This window comes from Grus americana, chromosome 3 (genome assembly GCF_028858705.1).
Source record: "Grus americana isolate bGruAme1 chromosome 3, bGruAme1.mat, whole genome shotgun sequence".
Lineage (NCBI taxonomy): Eukaryota > Metazoa > Chordata > Aves > Gruiformes > Gruidae > Grus > Grus americana.
In genome coordinates, this window is record NC_072854.1 from 49,360,238 (window position 1) to 49,380,016 (window position 19,779).

Sequence of the window (19,779 nt, forward strand, 5' to 3'; positions counted from 1 at the left end):
ACAACTTCCCCCACATTTTGTGTCATCCAAAAACCCAACAAGTGTGTTCCATCTCATTGTTCAGGTCAGTGATAAAAATATTAAATGGCACTGGCCCTAGTAGTGATGCTGGAGGAGCGCCACTAGTAACCAGCTTCCAGTTAGACCTTGAACCATTAACCACTACTCTCTGAGTCCAGCAGTCCAGCCAGTTTTTCAGCCACCTTGCAGTCTACTCATCCAGTCCACATCTCCTCAGTTTAGCTACTAGCATACTATGAAAGATTGTGTTGAAAGTCTTGCTTTAGATAAGCTACATCTGTAAGTCTCCTTTCATCCACAGAGACAGCTGTTTCATCATAGAAGGCAATCAGGTTGGTCAAGGATGATTTGGCCTTGATAAATCTCTGCTGGCTGATTCCAGTTACCCTTCTGTCCTTCATGTGCCTGAAATGGGGAGGACTTGTTCCTTAATTTTGCCAGGAGCTGACCAGGTTGTAGGTCTTCCTTCTTGGCTTTTTAAAATATTCATGTAACATTTGACTTTTACCAGCAACTGGGGACTTCCCTCAGTTGCCACAGCCTTTCGAAGATGATAAAGAGGAGCCTCATAAAGACATCAGCCATCTCAACTTCTGCAGATGCATCTCATCTGGTCCCATGTTCAGAATTACTTAAATTCTCCCTAACTTGATCTTTCTGTACAGTGGGCAGTTACTCCTTCCCCCAGTTTGCTACTAGGTACAGAGACCTGGCCTTGCCGGTAAAAAACAAGGCAAAGGCGGCATTAAGTACTTCAACCTTTTCCACATAGTTTCTCACTAGGTCCTTCCTAGCTTGCCTGCACTATTTAGCAGCAAGCTTACATTTTCCTTCATCTTTCTTTTGAGGCTGCTTACCTGTAGAAGCCCTTCTTGTTGCCCTCCACATTCCTTGGTGGTTTCAACCCCAGCTGTGGGTGGCTTTCCTAATTTGACTCTTGCATGCTTGGGTGATGCTGCTAGATTTCCTGGTAGCCTGTCCCTGCTTCCACTTTCTGCCTACTTCCTTTCTGAGTCTTAGCTCAGCTAGAAATTTCCTCTTCAGCCAACCTGGCCTCCTGCCATATATGCCCAACTTCTTGTGCAATCACGATGGGCCATTCTTGTGCTTCAAGGAGATTTTATTTGAAGATCAGCTCTAATGGGATCCTTTTCTTTCTTGGCTCCCCAGGGATTCCTGCCTACGCGTTCCCTGACCAAGCTGAAGTTCACTCTCCTGAAGTCTAGGTCTTTACTCTTCTATATACTTTCCTCACTTCCCTTAGCATCTTAAATTCAACCTGTTTCTCCACTTCTTTTTAGGCTTTGATCTCCATACCCTGATGAACCTGCTTAAAAGCCTTTCTCAATAGATTAGCAAGACTGTTGGGAAAGATGCTCTTACCTCTCTTTCTCACGCAGGTGCCATCACTCCCCCCCAGTCCTTGCTCCCAGAAGACGGTCCATGGGCATAAAAGCCAAAGACCCTGCCTGTGACACCAGCCACACTGGCTTTGATCTGCAAGATACATCCCTTCCTATTAAACCCATCTCCTTGACTGGTAGGATCAAAAAGGAACACCACCTTGGCCCCTTTACCACAGCTTAGCGCACAGCAGTCATCTTTGATCTGCTCAAGGTCTCTTTTGGCAGCAACACTTGGGGCCAGATGGGTAAGCAGAAATAGATAGTAATAGTGCAAAGACAGTAATAGTAGTAGTCCAAAGACCCCATCAATCCTACTGTGGTGTCCCACATTGGGGCCCAGGACAAGCAATCAGCTTCCTGACAGCAGGTCTGACCTGCAGGTGGGTGCTCTGGCCCTACAGAAGGGAGTCTCAGCCGCTGTTACACATTACTTCATCCTTATGGTGCTGGTTCCAGCCAGTTTGGGATTTTTGTTAGATACTCCTGGAATTCCCCAAGAACTTCTCTAATTTTAGCTATCCCCCACAAATTTCTATCCCATGTAAATTTTACTGTCTTGCTACATATCATAGTTCATCAATAAATATTTTAAACAACAACAATCTTATTAGAGATGTTTAAGGAAGTTCATTGCTTGTTTCATCTCAATTTGATTATTCTTACTCTTTCTGTTGGTCTGTGACAGCTCTTTTTTCTCTCAACCCATAAGTATATAGTTTCCTTGATAACCTGTTGGGAAGGGCACGGTTACAAAGACTGAATAAATTCCAGCTTACTTGTTCTCCTTCATCTATTTTTTTGTAGACCAACTAGTAGATAACTCCCTAATTATTGTTTATTGATGGGACAAATTCACTGACCTGCATTCTCACAGTCACCCTCTGTGCTTGTTTTAAATATTACATATTCTCTGGGATCAGAACTGATTATCATGGGAAAAGCGAATGTTGACGAACAGCTCTGCCACTTCATGCTTCTACTCCCTGGGACTCCCAATAACTGGTTTGCTTCATCAGGCTGTCTCAACACCTCCTCTTTTGGATAACTTTCAATGGGGCAGCGCAATGTTTAGATTCATCTGAGAAGAGGACAGAGCTGATGGCTGCACAGAGCGGTGCCGGATGATGGATTTCACAGGGTCTTCACGCAGACGAAAAGGCTTTGTAATATACAGGAGACAAAAGCAGTGACTGGTAAACATAACTATGAACAGAGTTTCAATTTCCTAGTAAAGCTTCTGTATTACCTGCAGATATATAGGAACAGTTATGCTTTTAATTATATCTGGTCTGCTTAATATTGAATTGCAGATTCTTTAGCACCTTACTAGGTTACAGAAGATTGGATAGTCCTGCATTTGTCACAGGACTCTCATATCCCACAGCAATTTAATCAGCTGTGCTTACGCTTCAATCTTGAGCATTTTGGTTTTACGGTAAATTGCTGAAGACAGAGACCTGCCTTCCTGCATGCTTGTAGGTTTCCTAGCTCATCTGTTAGTATAAATAATAATAAACAACCAGGAATTATGTATTTAGTTTTCAGGGCTATTGATAAAGTAATATACTTGGAATCTCTATAAAAGGATTAATTTTAAATTTCATGGTGGTTTCTGCCTTCCTTCTTAAAAACTAAAATTTATATCCTAACTCAAGCCATGCTGGCTGATAGATTTCTATGAGAATATGATGAAAATACAATAGAATGGTATTGCTGATTTAGTCAAACTTAAATTAAAAATTATTCTCTAAGGTGACAGGTTTCCAATTTCATTTCAGCCTAGAGAATAATTAAAATTTAGATCAGGATGCAAAGTAAGAACACGAGATATAGCCTCGCCTTTGTGCAACCATAACACTGTAGCAGTACCATGCACACTAATTAGTGGAAAACTAGAAAGAAAAAGAGAAACAAAGCCATAAAATATTAACCTCTAAACATACACATTTCAGCACAGCTATATCTACTCAGGAAAGATGAACACATCTTGATATTAAGCAGTAAATTAACGATTTGCCAGTATTATACTCCTAATACCTCATTATTATGTTAATTTTGGTATTTTTAATTGCATTGATTTATGGTCTTAATAGTATACCTTTAAATTGTGACTCTTTGTATGACTACAGGAGAGCAGAGTGCTAGAACTAACATTTTTTTATTTTATTTCTTTAAAATCAAACTCCAGAGGAGCCTGGAGCCCCCGATGCACAAAGCAGCACGATGCTGCCAATCGATGGCATCCTGCCCTCTTGAGACGCAGCATCTCCCACCTCCCACTCAGTTTCTATCAGTCTGCAGAACCACTAAGATGAGAAAGAGAAAGAAAATTTGCCCCAATGTGGAATGTTCTTTCCTCTGAGTAGCATCCATGGCATGTTTCAGTCTGGTTATAGAGTCTGTTTTCTCATAGCTATTTTATCTTCCCCTGTTAGAGTTTCAGGAAGGAAAAAACTACTTATTGAAAAACCTCAGATACCAAACAAATGCCATAGTGAACCAACGTTGACATTAAGGGAGCTGGTATGAAAAACATAGCATACATACAGTCTTTTACAGATTTTAGTGTTCAGCTTGAGACCAGGGACAGAATCTTTATGTAGACTTTATGTAAACTAACTGGCAAGTCAAAAGATTGAAAGCTTTGGAGAAACTATGAGAGGAAAAATCAGAGGAAAAAATCATCTTTTACAGGGGGGCAAAAGAACACAATACTTGGATAATACTAAGAGCAAGACTGAAGTGGGATATATGTGTTATCCCGGTTTTGTACTGACGCTGCATTCAATGAAAGGTAGTTATCATTAAGAGAAAAGTAACATCAGTTTGTCATGAACAGAATGGGAAAAGCACTTAGCAGATAACAGAAAAGGAAACCCCTGAAAGAAATGTTTTCTGTGGGAGAGTATTTTTCTGTGAACTGATCAGAGAAGGAATGAAAACTACTACCATAGTTGTATTAGCAAGAGTAAAAGTGATGTCCTACACTGGGAACTCCTGAACATTTCATAACTGAAATCTATTTGGCTATCTGCCTGGACTCATGGGCTGCACCTAGTTGGCATTAAAATCAAACAGAGCACTCTCACTGTTGGGAGTATTCTGTGGAGGTAGTAACTAATGCAGAAGTCATTCACTACTACGTTAAAAAAAAAAAAAAAGGATGGCTGTGGATAGCACTGTAAAACTCCATGTTATAGTTAAAGATCACATGCTACACCTTGGCCATGTTGTGGGACACTTCTAATGGGTAAGCACTGAAGTTATACAACCCCACGAACTACATACTGACTTATTTTGTTTTACTTCCCTTGAGCTGTAGGATTCTAATGCAAAAGCGTCTTTCAAGGCCCAAAGATGGGTCGCAGGACTCTTCTCTGAGTAGCTGACAGGAGATGTGTGGTTAGCAGAGGAGGTCTATATGACACCTTCCATCTACGTGAATTTATATGCTACTGAAAGGGTTAGATAAATTGTTTGCATTTTACATCAACAATAAGAAACCATGCTAATATTGAATTGAATAATCGAATATGCTATTTTCCCATTACAAATTCTGTCCACTCCTATCTGCTGCAGACTACTCAGTTTAAGGCATAAAAATCTTAGGGTATCAATGGGTTTGGCAGAACTATCCGTGAATAACTGGAATATGAATTAAGCCAAAGCTATCAAAAGAATGAAGGTGAAATCTTGACCCTGACAAGGGTCACATGTGGTTTTGACTTGATCCAATCAATAACTACTACCTAAGAGATGGGCATTGCACGCTTTCAACAGAGGTACCAGCTCACAGATGGAGTTAAATGCCAAAGATCCCCAACTGGACCATGATGGAAACAAGACACCTCAAAATGAGACCAAAAGCATCCAACACACAAAGCTAAAGTGTGTTCAAGTAAGAAGAAATTCAGAGCATGAGGTTATGTAAATCCATCCCCACTCCAAAATGTCCCTCAGAGCCTGAGGTGCCTCCATCTACTTCAGCTCCAGTGCCTGTGTGCTCGCCTGCGTGTCCCCCCAGGCAACCCAGCCGTACAGCCGCCAGACAGACCAGGGTAAGTCAGTCATGGCTGCTGGCACGCCAGTAACGTTGACTAAGTGAAGATTGCCCTTTCAGCCTGATTGATGTTTTGCCCCACCTACCAGGTACGTAAGGCAATCCCACAAATTCTTCCTGGCTTCCAAATTTGCTTCTTGGTTGAAGCTGAAATCCTTGGCTCTTGCTTCCAGATTCCTTAGTCCTAGTCTCATTCAATCTCTGCTTGCTATTTTTCCAGAGCCCCTCCCTGTGACATGGACTTGCTGACCTTTATGGGGTTTGCCCAGCTATTTGATTAAGGGTCTCTTGGCTTCTCTGGCTTCCTACCTATTGCTGTGGCTGCAGTTCTGGCTGGGATGTTCCTGAGCTAATTTTGTCCCTAGAGTTGGCTTTCCCTGGTCATAATATTTCATTGCATTTTCCATTTTTCGATTCCAGACTGTCTTTAACCACCAGGAATGATCACCCACATCCCGCCATGTCTGATAATTTACTGAGGATATTTATTTATGCCTTTTCTTTCAAGGCATGGAGTGGAACTCGCTCCTTCTCTTTTCAGGTGTAACCAGGGAACTTCTAGTCTTGTTGGGCCAGAAAGAAAACTTTAGTGGTAATATGACTGTGAGGTAAAACATCCCCTTGTAGGTGGGATATTCCTGAGTTAAGGCCACCGTTTCCACCACTATTTCTATGTCGTACCTTGAACACTTGGAAAAAAATGGAAGCTGGTACAGCATTTTGTACAGAGCCTGGCATTACTATGTGTGTTAAACAAGACCCAAATATGCCAACCACAGGAACTCCCAGCAGAGATTTAGGCCAGGCAATACCTAGTTTTTAGCTCCTTGTCAGACTTAGGCAAGAAGCAGGCACCCAACACTCAGTCTTGTAAAGACTGAGGCGGTTCTGGGCATGTGGAGAGGTGAATCCCTAAGTACCTGGGACACTTTCAAGACAAACAGGGAGGCACCCCTGGAATTTAGGTGCCCGTAGGGTTAGGTGTCAAATGAATGTGGGATTTCAGGACCTCAGCTTGGGTCTTACGTGTTATATGTGGGACACGGGCAGGATTTTGGCCCCTGCATACTTTATTGCTCTTTTATCACCAGCTCCAAAGTGTGGGAATCCAAACAACTCTTCGTGTATTCTGACAGTGAATTACCTGAATCTCAAATATTTGCTTGCATCTACTGTTTCTGGAGGAAATTTCAAACCTCTGTTGTATTGGAAAAGAAGAGAAAATATTTGGTGACAAAGTTGATGATAGTCCATTCCTATTTTTCTATAATCTGCTTATAGGCTTTAGATTAGGTTTTTTTGCATATGTTCTATATATTGGAACAGTTTTATATGAGAACAGTGTTTCTGTTTTGAAATAATAAAAAGGGAGGATCAATGATTTGAATAAATAGTGTTATCTCAACTTGTGTGTTATTTCATTTCTGTAACAGCTTCACAGATTTTGAGTTTATGTTTGATTCTCATTGTAATTCCAAAATTAGCATGTTTCTGGGTTTTTTTTTTAAATCTCACATACAGTGTGCAGTCAAACTAGGTGGATATTGAATATGATAAAGTCTACTCTAGATACCAAATCATCTTCTTTTTCACCATGTTGGAATGAAACCAAACAGGAGAAGGATAATTTGTTGCATAACATCCTTCTATGATATGAATTACTACTAACTGTTGCAAAACTGTGTTGGTTCAGATAAAAGCTAGACTTACTTGTTCTGTTGCATGTGTCAGGACTGCTGACATAAACATGACCATCATTTAAAGTTTCCTACATGACTGGCCAATTCTAATGAATTTGTATCTTAACTAATGGTCTTTAAAATGCCTTTCCTGAAATAAGAGGTCCAAATCTTCTAAATAAGCCTAAGAACAAGTACTGCTACAAAGTACTGAGCCTCCACAAATCTGTTTGGATCGAGATCATGTATTGTTCCGATACTGCCATCTTTAACACCCAGACTTTAATTTTGGCCAAAGTTTGAACAAGTACTATCAACCAAATCCCCTTCACCTACTTTTATGTATCAGGATATTGTAGTATATGTTAACACTGAACCACAAGCGCTGGATACCTCAAAATTGATGTTGCAGGCTTATTTCTTATATGTGTCACTCCTGAGAGATACTTAACTCTGCATATTTTGTAGGTACTCGATGATGCTAATGCTGACTAAATCTAAAAGGATTTGAAAAGATGCATGCCTTACATTTTTCTGTTCTGTGATTTAAACTGCATATTTTCAGGCCACACGTCTTTTTTTTGGTGTGGAATGAAGTAGCACAGGTCTGCTGAACATACCCTCAGCCATCTGGCCTGCTGAGAATTGTGGGTACCTAGTGGGTATGGTGGCAGAGAGAGGAGACACCGGGACTGCAGTGGCCCAGACTCCTTTCTCCCCAGTGCTGTTTGGCTGAAGTGGCTCACCAACACCAATTTATTCACCTTTGCTCGGGCACAACAGAATCCAAATTATAACTGAGGCCTAAATGGAAATGTAGTATACATACTTAGTAATGTATTTATCTGGCTTCTTCATCAGTGAACGTCATAAAATGCCATGGTTATGCCAGTTGTAGATGTCTAGTCAAGGAAATATGAATAAATTTAGGCTAAAAGAAGAGGTATAGCTATTTAGATCTTCACACTGTATAGTCAGTGTCCAAAAATCCTATCCAGGTATAGCAGAGGACCTCCTGCTTTCTTCCTAACCATCCATCAAGGACAGCATACTACCTTTCATCATCAGGTCTCCTGTCTCTGTCCTTGAAGGTACTTCAAACCCAACTGGACATGGTCCTGAGTAACCTGCCCTTGATGACCGTCCCTGAGCAGAGGGGCTGCACTAGACAACTTCCAAAGGTACCTTCCCACCTCAAGTGTTCTGTGATTCTGTGATTTTATGATTTCCGTGCTTATATAAATTGCTTTACTGACACTGACATTTTTTCTTGACCCCTTACGCATTTCCTGAGGGTACAACCGTCTACCTTTCCAGTTCCACACAATTTTGTCATGACACATACTATATACTATTCATCAGCTATTTTAATTTTGGGAAAAATCACTTTCTTCATAGCTTAGTCTGTTTAATTAATCACTAGCCAAGTAAATTATACACAACTCAGGAAAATAACTGAATTTGCCCCCATACAGGTGTACGTGCTGCTCTGGGTAAAACAGTAGTACAGGGGGGGCTAAGCTGCTCCGCCAAACCCCTTCTGTATTTTGTCCTCCCTGTCTTGATCACATCCTCGTCTTCCTGCCATAAACCCCCCAGCATTAATTTATGTCCATCTCAATCTATGTACTGTTTGTCAATTATTTTCTGATTATGACCATTTTTTAATAGTGAATTTAAAGTTTTTTCCAGCTCACAAACAATTTATTATCTCATGTCAGCATTTTTAGCTGACAATTATAACCTGTGTGTCCCATCAGCAGCAAGAACTATCAGAACAAACAAAACTCCCTAAAAGCTCCTTATACCAGACAAATACACGCTGGTTAGTTAGAATTTAGGACAGATGTACCCTGCAGCACAGAACAGCAAGTCTCCCAAGGAAAGCTGGAGAAGACCTCAGGGTCATTTAAGAGAAGAGTCGTAAAAGCACCGAGGGACACAGGGGACCACCGCGTCCTGGCAGGGGCTTGTCACGATACGACCCGACACGACCCTCCCCGTTGGAAGCCGGCAGAGATGCATGTCCCAGCCTGGCCCTTCCCGCGGGAACGGCTCTGCCTCCGCACGGAATCACTTGCTCGGCCCTCCGCGGCGGAATAAAGAACCGGCAGGACGGTTAAAGCCAATTTATTCCCAGGGAGAGGGATAAGCAGCTAATTAATTACTGTCGCGGGCACTGGGACAAAAAGCAGCGCTGCAGGCTTTGGGGTGTGCTGGCTGCTAAGGAGCCCCCTCGGCTCCCCCGGATGGGGGGCGGCGGGGAGACCGGAGCGGGCGGGCCGAGGGGGGCCGGAGGGGGATGCGGAGCCCCCGGCGCTGCCCCTGCGCGGTGCGGGCGGGCGCGGAGCGTTTCCCCGCCAGTTGCACACGTATCCGGGGCGCTGGGCACAGCTGAGGGTTAGCAGAAAACAACAACAAGATAATGGCCCCTAATGCGCACCCTGGGCACGGATCACACGCGGGCCGCTCCCTTCCTGTGCGACCGGCGGGGAGCCTGCCGCCGCGCGGCTCCCTCGGCGGGGAGGGACCGACGCGGCCGGCGGTGGGCAGGGAGGGAGGGAGGGAATCGCCTTATTAAACGCATACACCGAGGCGGGCGGCTGCCACCGCCTGCCACCGCCGCCCCGTCCATGCCCGCGGAGAGCCCGAAACCGCAGGGAACGCCGCGCTGCGAGCAGCTCCCGCCGGCCGCGCCGCGCTGCTGCTGCCGCTCCTGCTCCGGCTGCCGGCGGGAGGGCACCGCCGCCGCGCACAGTCCCGCCGCCCGCCGCGGCGACACGGTGCCCGGCATGGCGCGGCGCGGCCGCTTCCAGCGCCTCTTCGGTCGCAGCGAGTCGGAGGACTCGGAATCCGAGGGGGCTACCGCCCCCTCCCGCCACCGCCCCCCCGCCGCCGCCGCCGCGCCCAAGCGGCGCTCCGCGTTCCCCCACTGGCGCCCGAAGAGGAAGGAGCAGCACCCCCGCGGGGGCAGCGATGCCGCTCCCGCCTGGACCCCGCCGCCCGCCTCCCCCATCGGCTCCCCGGCCCCGCGGTAAGCGCGATCCCCGCGCCCCCACTCCGCGGGCGGCTGCGGGGTGGGCGGGAGAGCGGGCGGCGGGGGGGGGGGGGGGGCGGCGGTGGGAGCCGCGGTGCCTGGGGCCGGCGGGCAGGGCACGGCTGGAGGCCAGGGGTTTTTTTCTCCCGAGGAGGGAAGCGGGTGTCCCGCAGCCGCCTTCCCGTCCAGCGTTTGTCCGTCCCAGCCTTCTGGCAGAGCGGCGCCTAAGCGGTGTTGACAAACAGCAGCGCCTGTGTGAATAAGTAACAGTCACCCTGTGCCCGAAGCAGAGGGAGGCTTCCTGGCCCGAAACAGCCTCCTAAAGTGTGGCTGGCTTGTGTGAAGAGCTTGGACTCTTCTGTAGCGGTGGGCTTGCTCTGCGCTCACTCTTCCTGGACGTAGAAAAGGAGGGAGAGAAGGGAGAAGGGCTTGACACCGCTTTTCTACAGCACTGCCTGTAGCTGTTGCTCCCCAGTGTGGTTCCAAGTGTGCCATGAGTAATGACCATCTAATGCACGCTGGCTTGTAAGTTCTTGAGGACACAGGCGTTCCCCGGGGGCTGTCTACAGCCTGTGGTCGCAGCATGGGGAAGAGGCTCAGGGAGAACGTGGGGCTGCTGAGCAGTAGAGCTTTTCGACGTGAAGGTAATTCCCAGCAGGGTACGGTGAACTTGGCATTACATCAGGAATTGGTTTGGTTAATACTGCTCAGATTTGAGCAGCAAGAGCCGAGCAACGAGATGTCAGTGCTACCTGGATTTTAAAAAAAAAAAAGTTGTAAGTTATGGGGCTCTCAGGTGTTTGGTTCAGAGTGAGAAAGCTGTAAGTTACAGAAGGGGTGGTTCTGTGTGTTTCTAAAAGTTTTACAGAAAATGCTAGTATTTGCCTAAAAATAGACATTGTGTAGAAGTGCAGACTTGACTAACTGTAGTCTAATGATGCGTGCATTTGGTATTGAAATGTGTTATTGAAAACTTTAAACACCAACATTTTTCATAAAAGAAAAAAAAAAGTGAGCTTTTGTTTGCATATGTGTAGGGGAAAAAAATAAAGTCTGCTTTTCAGAACTTTTAAACCAGGAAAAGATGTATTTCACAGCGCTGTTGAGCGGCCAAGCTCAGGGTGATGCTGCAGTTGACAACCAGGAGCAGACCCTCTTCTGCCTTCGAAAAGCCAAATAAGACAGGAGGGCATCATAGTGTAGCTCAGGTTGGAAGGGAGCCCCAAGCATGGTGGGCTCTGAGTTCAGACCCAGGTTTCTCAGGACTGAGTTTTGAAATCATCCAAGAACTGAATGTACACAACTTCTGTGGGCAAGCTGTGTCACTGCCTGTGTGTGAGAAAGTTTCTACTGGTACAAGGTTGGAACACCTCTTCTTTCAATTTATAGCCTCTTCTGCTCCTACCATGCACCACTGAAGAGCCTCTTGGCTCTTCTTGGTGACCCTCACATAGATATCGGAAGGCAGATGCTGGGTCATCTCTGAGGTCACCTCTTCCCCAGGCTGAACCAGCCCTGCTCCCCCAGCCTCTCCTCTCAGGGTGAGAGCACCAGCCCCTGAGCATCTTGGGGCCCTATGCTCAACTCACCCCAGTTTATCATCATCTGTTTTGTGTCGAGGGGGCCCAAAACTGAACAGAGTATCTAGATGTGGCCAAATGAATGGTGAGAAAAGGGGAATAAGTCTTTAATCTAGGTGTGAGTTCCTTTTTCTTTCAGATACCTTGCTAGGTCTACACAGCCAAACCAAAACAGAAATGCTGCATGGGATTTGGGGTTCAGTTCTTAAACCTGAAAAAATTGGAGGATGTTTTTGCTGCATAAATTTGTTATCAAGTTCTGTGCCTAAAATACAAGCAAAGTCTAATAATTGCAAGGCTTCTGAAATGATAGGGTTGTAACTCCTGTTGCAAAATACTGGGGTTTTTGCTTTTTGGTCAGGGAAGTAATCCTTCTACTATTGATAACAGGTTGGGCTTGTGCTTCAGCACATGGAAATACACGTGCATGTCACCATCATTAACTGCGGTCGTTCATCCTCAGAAAGCAAACTTCTCTTGTTTGTGTAGCTTTCTATGACTCTTGTTTTTTCAAAAAATGGAATAAACAAAGCCTTTAATACACAGCCAAAAATATTCAGTGCATTTTTTTTAATATTTTGAAGATTATGGCAGCATTTTTCAAAAGATGTTGGTTGAAGTATTTTATTTTTATTATATGCATGGTAGGCTGTAATGCATGGTTGTAAGAATGCTGTGTAGGCCAAATAAAAGTATACTTTTAACAGTGCTGGTTTTGAAAATTTGAGATGCTTAATAAATGGCCATGGATTTTGCTATGAGAGACATGGTTTGGCACATAACTAGCATGACAGCTGGCAGTTTGAAGACACCTATTTATATGATACTCCAGTTTAAAAATTATCTGATGAGCGGTTTTGCTATTCTTAAATTATTTTTTCAGGTAGCGAATACTTTTCCTTGATGTTAGCCACATATCTTGAAAAGCAGTAGCCAATCTGGCATAAAAAAGTCTTACCATGAAAACCAAACTAGCAGCCCAGCCCCTTTAGACTTGAGGCTACAAGTGTGCATTCTCCTGCCTCGGTGAAGTTTGTGTTGTGCTGCCTCTGTTCATGGGTGTCTGGGGTTAAATCAGGGTAGCCACATGAACTCCTCGGGTCTCTTTTTCCTAAAAAAGCTTGTAGAGTCTCTTTCCTGGGGCTTATAGCTACAAATTGGAGCCTCTACACAGAAGAAGGTACAGTGAAAGAGGAGAATGAAAAAGAATGACAGTTGTCATCATGCTGTAGAAAACTGCACCGTATTAATAAATCAATTTTTACTTGATCCCTTGGAAGTCATGTCCCTACAAAGTTGTCATGTCTTGGACATTGAATGATCTCCACCCAATGGCAACTTTAAAAATGAAGATGATGACTTGAGTTTGAACTTCGAAGCAGGAAGTTGACTGCAGGAGAACAAAGAAAATTGTATATCTTTGGGGTGTGATTGTTTAGCAGTCTTTCTCAGAATGTGTGCTATTCTATGAACCTGGAGCTTTGGTATTTGATGGTCAAGATCAGACAAGTTACTTCAGTCCAGTTATGAGTTGGCTAACACATAAATGACAGTAGCTAGATTCTTGCCCAAAATGTGTCAATGTAATCACCATGAAAAAAAGAGGACATTTTTGCCTCTGTTTCAAGAAACACTGATAATTTGGTGTTGGCCTTGGTATTGAGCATGCTAGGACCGCTTCCATCAGCAGCACCCCTTGTTTTTACTACTTTCCTCTCCTCTGATTAAATTTAACTCAGCTTGTCTTCACCAACATACTAAATATGTGAAGGCAAAGAAACCTAAGTGACTGTTATTGTACAACAATTTGACAGGGAAACGAAAATTAATTAGGGTTCAGTAATAGCATAAAAATAAGTGAATTGAAAGAGTATTAGGCTACATCCAAGGAAAGTTAGGCTGTGGAATAATTATGCCTTATCTCAGAGAGGAACACACACATTCAGGAGATATGTTAAATGTGAAGAAATGTTGTGTTGCAAGTGGAGAAAGTGGCGGTGAGACCAAGATCTGATATCTCTTCCCTCCTTTGATATTCTTTGAGTTACCCTTCTTTGACTTCTGTATTAGAAGAGGTGGAGGAACCGTGCTTCACAGCCTGCATGTAACATCACATTTTACAGAAAGATGAAGAACAAATGTTTCACCGTGTGAAAAACAGAGCTTATAATAACGCAGAACATTACTAGCTTGATTGATTGACAAGAACTAAATGTAGAAAACTGTCATACGGTCAGCTGTGTTAGATAGTAAAATACAAACCCTGAACTCAGTGTACTTTAGGTGTGTAACTTTACATTTGTGCATTGCCTGGTTGACAGAAAAAATCTTTGCAAGATTGAATGTGGATGTCTACAAGTGTTCCTGGTTGCACTTACTTTATGGGAGGTGGAAGTGGAAAAGGGTAATTACGTTTGCAGTATAATTCTTGGTACTCTGTAATGTAAGCATAATGCCTTAGGAGTAAAGATTTATTAGTTTAATTAATTTTGGTTTATAGTGGAAAGAAGTTCTCTTAAACTATCATGATCAAATAATTAAATGCAGAACATTTTTTGCTCATATTTTATATACTGTGACCTCATGAGGAAATTGGTGCTTATTAAAAAAATATGATTATAGAAGGATACTAAGATAAGAGGGATGGCATGCTAAAACATTGACTTACTTTGTTTGCATTCTTAAGAGGTAAAAAATAACGTCCTGTGAAGACCTACATAATGACATCTGGGCCATGAAAGTAGTAGTCTATCTCTCCTGCATGAGTTTAACATCAGCTGCTGTTTCTGTGTTGCTGATTTTGCAGGTTTGATGGCTGTGAATACACCAGTACGAAGAGCACTCTCTTTTTCATTTTGTCCTTTTAAAAATCAAATGACAGTCTAAAAAAATCTGAACCAGTAAGACTGCTGGTGCCTTCCTGATCAGCCTGCTTGGATGTCAATGGAAGGGTAGATCCTGGTAGAAAAGAGTGGGATCTCATTCCTGACTTCTGTGGAATTGCTGACTTTCTTTATTCATCTTTTTTCCCTTAAATTAGAAAAAATGATCTTAAAAAATAAAGAGTCAATGGACTCATGCCATTCACAGTCAAGGAATTTTTCCTTATTTTTTGGGTGCTTCTGCCTTTGTTGCATGTATATTTTGGAGGGATGGTGTACCCTACTGTATTTGGGTGAACTTGAGCCATAGTAGTGCTGAGTACCATTGAGGTGATAGGAGTTCTGTACTGAATAGTTAAATGTCTATTAGAACAAGGATTGTTGCAAAAAAGCAGGTTCTAGCCTACTCAAACTAGATGCCAGTCTCGACACCTTTGGTTTTAGTGTGTCAGATCCACACTTTGAAATGGTGGCAGATAAAAACATAAAGGTGTTTAGAGAAATTTTTATTATCATAAAACACCATTGTGGTAACCACCCAGGAGGGTGCATAAACAAAAAGTTCATACTGAATGCAAGTACATACAGTTGGCACTTAATAATGCATGGAGTGCTAAAACCAATATTAAATATTGAATATATAACATTCACTGAGCACCATTTGTCTAAAAGTGCAAACAGCACTTTTCACACTCTACTCTTTCTTAACACGGCTATCTCTTGCCTCTTCCTTTTCTCCTTGTCACGTTACCTTGTTCCTACAACTCTCTGTCCCATCTTTCCCTCCCTTTTCATCCTTTGGAGATTTGCATCAAACAGTTCAGCCTTCCTTCTCTAGTGGGATCCTGCCTGCATGGACCAAACACAAGAGTGATGCTTTGTTGTACCTGTGATGGCCTCAGGGCATAGGCAGGACAACATTTGTAGATATAAATTAATACTGTTATTGAAACGGTGAATATAATTAGACTAACTTCATATACAAGTACAAGATGGGATCCGTATCCTCTAATTTCAGATATGTACATCTGAAGTAGTTGTTCCCTTTATAATCAGGGAGGGCAAATAGGCACGTCTGGTGTGCAATTCATCTCACTCTAAGGTGAGTGTCTAAAACAGGATAAATGAATTACATCTTAGAAGTGCCAGTTTTTCCTCATTGACTTTAAAAGTTACCTAAAGGTGACGCTTCCAACATCTGAATTTTGGCAGTGAATTCCATCTGCGTTACCTGATAAGGAGGAGTCCACAGGCTGACGCTTCCATGCAGGAGATGCTACAGTGCCAAGTGAAAGAGTCATGACCTTCAAAAACTACGATCTGATTTTTCATGGGCAACTTTAAGACACCTTCTTTGTTCACAAGCGATCTGCTTTTAAAGTCTCATTTGCTTCGGAATTTCTGTGTTATTCAGTTGATTGTGGTTAAGTGTTTTCAAGGAACTGGGGTTGAACCCTACTTCTGCTGTGTTTCCTAGGGAAAGCTGGGAAAGTCATGGAAAACAAAACTTTCACAGATGGTTACAGAGAGAGAACAGGGGAAGCCAGAGAAAGGGGAGAGGAGACTGCTTGACCTAGCATCTGATTTGCAGAATTTTAGCTAAAATGACAATGCTTAGGAAAGTTAAAGGCTGCTGGAAACAGAATCTTATAATGGGAAAGATGGGGACTGTTAACACTAGGCAGTTTTTCCTTCAGCAGCTTGCATTTTAAAATAGAACGAAAACATGAGGAGCTGTTCTATAATGAGAGGTTCCTGTACAAGGATAAAAATCCCTTCTTCAGCTTTCAAAACAGACAGAAAAATGTCATCGATGGTTTGTGTGCATGTAGCGTAACTGACAATAGCATATCTTTGCAGATACTATTCTTATATTAGTCACTTCTTACACCTAGCAAACTTTCTGCTGTACAGTTTTCCTTCTCATGCGTGTTTGTTCATGCAGCTAACACAATCTATCATCAAATATTTCATCATGCAGCGCTCCTTGAAGACAAGAAGGGAAAGATAGGCAAAGACTGATCAACATAAGGGATTAATTTTCTCCTTTGGTGCCCTCTGCAAAAAAGCATAGTATTCATTTAAAGAAAAGAAATCATCATCTTGTCCATATCCTTCATTCCCAAGTGTGCAAAAGTACTGTCATTTTTCATCAGCCTCACTTTGGAACTGTACTTGCAAATTCTGAAATGAAAATGAAAAAATATTAGTTGGATAAAATAGTACTTTTTGCGACATGAATCCTTTATTCATCTAGAATTTACAGTTATAAACCCAACCAAACTAAGTTTTAAAAACATATCCTGAGCTGTGAAAATTTGTAAAACAGACGTGTTTGATGAATTCCCCAAATTCCATGTTTCAGGTAGAGCCTGACACCAGAAGCACAACTGCTATTTTGACAAGAATACCCGGTTTTCCTCTTTAAGGATACCTAATGTTGATTACAGTGCTCCTTCTATCATTAGAGTCACTCCTTAAGTACTTCAAGAACTGTAGGCAGACAGAGGGGCCAGAGTGCGTCCTTTAACCAACTTTTTAATAGTTGGTATTTCATCTTTGTAAGCTACTGTTATATTGTTTCTCAAGTATTTTGGACTGTTGCTGGTGCCACAGCTGTGGTGCTGCTGTTGAGGCAAGGCTGTAGGTCAGCAAAGGTGTCCCATGCCATTCAAATCACTGAGGATCAGTGCCCAAGCTCACAGAACCGAGCAGAAGTTCAAGTTGCATGGCCTGGTGGTAACCATCATTTTCCATTTGTCCCTTCTTCTGTGGCCATGAGCAGGTGCTCCAGCACAGTCTCTCAGGGCTCATGCAGAGTCACAGATGACTTCTAATTAATGCTAAAAAAGCAGGACAGGACCTCTAATATCAGTGGACTTGTGAGGAGAGGCTGCTTTTTAGGAAGTGAGGAGGTTGTATGTTTTTTCCTGGCAGGAAACTAGCAGAATGCTCTCCTCATTATACCGTAGATACAAAATCAGTTGTTTTAGGTTGGAAGAAGCCTCTAAGAGCTCTTTTTGGCCAGCTCCCCACTGAAAGCAGAGCCAACTGTGACATTAGATCCTGCCCTGAAGTTAGATTGGGTTGCTCAGGTCTTTGTCTAGTCAAGTGTTGAATATCTGCATGGAGAGAGACTCCACAACTTCTCTGTGAAGACTGAAAATTTGTCCTCAGGTCTAATCAGAATTTCTCACGCTGCCACTTGTGTCCTTCTCCTCTTGGTCTGTCCCTGTGCACCTCTGAGGAGAGGTTGGCTCCTGTTTGATAGCCAGTGTCTGCTCTTCCAGGTGCTCCTTCTGCCTCATACCCCAGCACGTAAGCATCTTGCTGGCCCTTTTCTGTACTCAGGCCATTGTGTACACTTCCCTTGTACTGGAGATGTACAGGTAGCCTTCACTGTCACAAGGGCACACTGCTTATAATGTCTGATAGTAGAATAGTGTGAAAACTAAGGACTCGGCGCTGAGAAGTACAAGGTAATTCCGAGTGTCGGTGTGAACCTGTGGATTTTTTGGAGGAGTGTCTATAGTTTCTTATTCTTTGACTTCCAGAAGATTTTACAGATCTGTTTGTTTGGTTTCCGTAATTTTAATTCCTTGAAACCACCCATTGGGATTTCATGGTGGACATTCCACAGCAGCCATGGAGGTACTCTGTGATTAGCAGTGCTGACACGTTTTCCTACCCTTGGCTGGGAATCCTATGCCATTTATGAATCATTTTGTAAGTAACCGGTAATTCTTGTGACAGAACGTATATTTAGAATTTTGGGACAGTATAAGCACGTTTGGCATAAAACCAAACTATATGATTACTAATAAGAGTCTATAACATTATAGTGCCAACTCTGTCTTCAAGGAAAATGTTTTGATGATTCACCCATGATTACCGATTTGCAGATAAAGTACAAATAATTCATACTCCATGGCGTAGGGATGACACCTGTAGATGGTAAAGCGTACCTGTTGTCCCCTGTTGAAGCATCTTTGTGACCTCCCTTAGCTACGTGCAAAAGCTGAAGCAGTAGGGGAGAAAATAGGAATGAAAGGTCAAGTATATCTACCTTATGCTCTTTCTATTTGAAGAATATTTGTGTACTTGGCTAAGAGGAAGACATTGTTGAGTTTTTTCTAAGTATGTTTGACATTAACGCTGTAGATAATTTAGTGGAACTGCTGAAATGACAGCCCTCATGTTACCTTTGGTGTTAGCTCTGTATTCTTACCTGTGCATTCTCAGTGGCAAGAAGAGGTATAGATTTTTGCATGTTCACTCTCCCTGGGTTAGAAGTTGTTTAGGAGCAAGGTACGTTCTGTATGGAAGCAGCGTAGCCAGGCTGGTATAGCTAGCATAGGCATGGATAGCTTACACTATCACATCCTGTAGAGAGGCAGATTGATCGATTGGGCTGATCGATTGGGTTTTTAGAGCACTGAGAATAAGCTCATGTGCTCAGCCTGAAAGGATGAACGTGCGGATGCAGCACCTAACTACAACGGTGACATGGCTTGCAAACTAGAACCGCTTTTTGCCTGGCTGATTTAAACTTGGACACGTCAAACACACACACGTCTGCCTCACCCCACCGTGTAGACGTAGTCTGAGTTAACCTCGTGGGATTCTTCTGATTTGAGGCTGGATTCCTTAACTTATTCAATGGGAGGCAACCATGTCTGTCTTCAGTTTAGGCAATAAGAAATCTTTTTCTCACACTTTTTGTCTGTGTCGTTAGTTTACTGAGTAATCTCTCCCAGGCTGCGGTGGCTTGGGTTGGGTGTTTATCAAATGTCTAGAATAATGGAGTCTGATTTTGACTTCTATATGCGAATAGTAAATAACAACACAAAAGACCAAAAAAAAAGTTGGCACCTTTCAAAAGCTCTGAATGAACACATATCATTTGCAATTTCAGAGAGGAACTCATTAGGCTTTGTAGCCCTTGTCTAATTTAAAGGGTGTGTATGAGGTGAAGAATTAAAGAAGAGACTGAGAGGCCTATAAACATTCCACGGAGGTTTATTTTAAATATAATATAGGTGACAGTCCTGCAGGTGATAAGTCTATTCACGTGAAATTAGCTGCCTGGTTCCTGAGGAATAGCTCGATACGCA

General features: G+C 43.1%; 1 protein-coding gene across 1 annotated transcript in view; it reads left to right on the top strand.

Annotated features, from left to right (window-relative positions):
* Nucleotides 1-10,105: 10,105 nt before the first annotated feature.
* Nucleotides 10,106-19,779, top strand: part of CRYBG1 (crystallin beta-gamma domain containing 1) — a 98,598-nt gene continuing 88,924 nt past the window's right edge. Inside the window, exon 1 of the mRNA XM_054822609.1 lies at nucleotides 10,106-10,200. The gene's annotated coding sequence lies outside the window, so the exon portion shown is untranslated. The remainder of the gene's footprint in view (nucleotides 10,201-19,779) is intronic.